This window comes from Aptenodytes forsteri, unplaced genomic scaffold (genome assembly GCF_000699145.1).
Source record: "Aptenodytes forsteri isolate BGI_AS27 unplaced genomic scaffold, ASM69914v1 Scaffold61, whole genome shotgun sequence".
In the NCBI taxonomy this organism is placed as follows: domain Eukaryota; kingdom Metazoa; phylum Chordata; class Aves; order Sphenisciformes; family Spheniscidae; genus Aptenodytes; species Aptenodytes forsteri.
This window is the reverse complement of record NW_008794443.1, coordinates 3,014,288-3,016,961: the sequence shown is the minus strand read 5'-3', so window position 1 is coordinate 3,016,961 and position 2,674 is coordinate 3,014,288.

Sequence of the window (2,674 nt, the reverse complement as noted above, 5' to 3'; positions counted from 1 at the left end):
CCTCGGGAGTGCCTGGGGGGCTGACGGGAGGAGAGGGGGTCTCCGGAGCGCAGCAGGTGATAGCCAGGACCGGGGTCGTGTGAGGGTTTCGGTTCGGGTCTGGCCCGGCCGTGCTTCCCAGGCGGGCTCCCTGGGAGCCCTCGTCCCGATTGCACGCCCTAGGCTAAACGAGAGATGGAGGGAGGGCTGTTTTAAAAGAGCAGTTATTCAGAGATGATTTAATTAAGCCCACCAGAATCTGAAGTCCTTATACAGAGGAGGATCTATACTGCAAGATTTCAGTGGAGAGTACCTCAGCCTGGATAAATCAGCCGCATGCATATATGTGAAAAGTTACAATGGCCAAAACAGTTTAGTACAGAATTTACCACCTGTTTAAGGACCAAATATGCACAATACAGCTTTTCCTGCAGATAAACCTACAGGTCCAAAGGCTCCCCAGCCACATCAGCCCCAGCACTTTCTCCAAAGATGCAGCATCCTCAGACTGACTTTTATTGCCAGATTCAGAGTCTGGATAGTGTCCTGAACGGGAGAAATTAATTCCCTGCAGCTGGTCTGCCCCACTACCTTGCAAATCCCTATGCTCAGGGCAGGCAACTGCAGTGCTTCCTCCAGCAGAAAAAGACAGGAATTAGCACTTTCCCTGCTGCTCTCCATACACCCCAATGCAATACATAAGACTGCTGGGAAACTATGTGGGGACTACACCCTCAGAAGGACAGAGGTTTTCAATCATGCCATAAGCCCCCACCAGCTGCACAGCAGCAGCAGTGTGAGCACAGGGCTTCAGGTGGGCCCGCAGTGCACTCAGGGTGGGACTTTGTACAGGTGCTATACCTCAAACCACTCACAGGACAAACTCTGACATGACACTTTGAGCACCAATGGCCTCAAGAGTCACGCTCAGGGATGTGGAGATGGTTCCCCCAGTCCTTCAAGTATTGCACAAGGAAATGCCCTCCTCACCGTCTCTCCTCTGCCTGCAATTTCCTCCCTTGTCATTTACATGGGCGTCAGTTCCAAGTACCAGGGGCAGGACAGAGCTCCAGCTAATGAACAAGCCCAGACGCTCCTTCAGGCTTCCACCAAGTGTCTGTCACTAGAAGCAGGGGATTAAACAGGATAGTGGTGGAAAAGTTATGATCCTAGTCTTTCACGTGAGCGACCTTGGGTCTGGGTCACAGAGGAAGATGGCTTTGGAGTAGCCTATACTCTTCAGAAAGCCAGCACCCTGCCTGGCAACCTGAGCTAAAGAAAGAGACGGGACAGGAAGAGCAGGTCAGGAAGGAGATGCAGTGGCAGAGCAGCATGTCTGTGGGAGCTTACGACCATGCATGCCAGCTTCTGGGATGTGTCAGGCCCACACAGAGGGTGATAAGGAACAACGCCTGGGGCAGCATGCAGGGCTCAGGATTTCTTTCTCAGGATTCTTGCCAGGCACAGAAATGGGCTCTGAACACAAAGACCCAGTCCAGGTATTTCAAATTTGCTACTGAAATTTCCTAGTGCTTCATAAGCCACAGATGAGAGGGAGGGAAGAAAGGCAAGACCAACCATTGCAGATAGAGAACATTTTACAAAGGTCTCGGGTCTCCATAGCTCAAGACCCAAGGGCTATGAACCTACAATCTGTGGGCAAAAAATGGCCAATAGTAACAAAAAAAAAAAAAAGTTGGTCTGGAAGCTTTTCTGCAGCACCATCCTTCCCCCTGCAGACCACATAGTTGACTTTGCAGACCCTTAGCAAGGCAGCCTTACTGTCCAAAGCCGAAGTCCCTGGAAGGCTCAGCAAGTGCCCACCACCCAGGGTGAGTCAGGAGGTGGTTCCCAGGCAGCTGCCCTCGCTCGCTGCAGGCACGGCCCTAAAGCCTGTGTGTGTGCTCTCTGCCATCAAAGGCGGCCCCACCTTGGGGCTAAGCTACAGAATGCCTCATCATGGCCCACATCTCCGAGATTAATGACTGCCTACACTAGGACTTCTCCTTTATCCCAAGATGATCCCAATGCATATTTCACATCCACATGCTGCCGAGCTCCATTCCTGCCTACATCTGTGAGCTCATGCCTTCCTCACCCGTCTCTACTCCCTGCACCCCACCCAAGCCAACTTTTCTCCTTTTTCTTCTCCTGCACACCTACCATATACTTGTCACTACACCAAGAGTGGCATTGCAAGCCAGAGTCCCCAAGTATCTCTGCCATTTGGAACTCCACCTCTCCCAGAAGGCCTGTGTGCATGCCATTCCAATAGCAAACTTTCGTACAATTAGTGGAGATGTCGGCATCAGGACCATAACACAAACCACATAGTGGGGATAAGCCATCCCTAGAGAAGGGAGTAGAGCAGCTGAGCCACTGTGGGATCAGGCAAGGTAGTCACATCCCTCTCATTATCCTCCTTTGTTCAATTTTAGAAAGAAACTGGTTGCGCCCTGGCTGTCCTCCTTGTTGTCCTTCACACCAAAGAAAAGTGCTTCCTCTTCTCCTGGAGTAAAGGCCTACACTGGGAGAGTTTTCCACACGCTTTGCACTGAAGGGAGGAGTGACAGTGCAGGATGAACCATGAATGTCCCACACGTGCTACTATACCCAATCTGTAGAGGAGAATACTGAGACAGAGAGATTTGCCCGCTAAGCATTAATGTCAGAGCTGAAAAGCACCCTGGGCTCC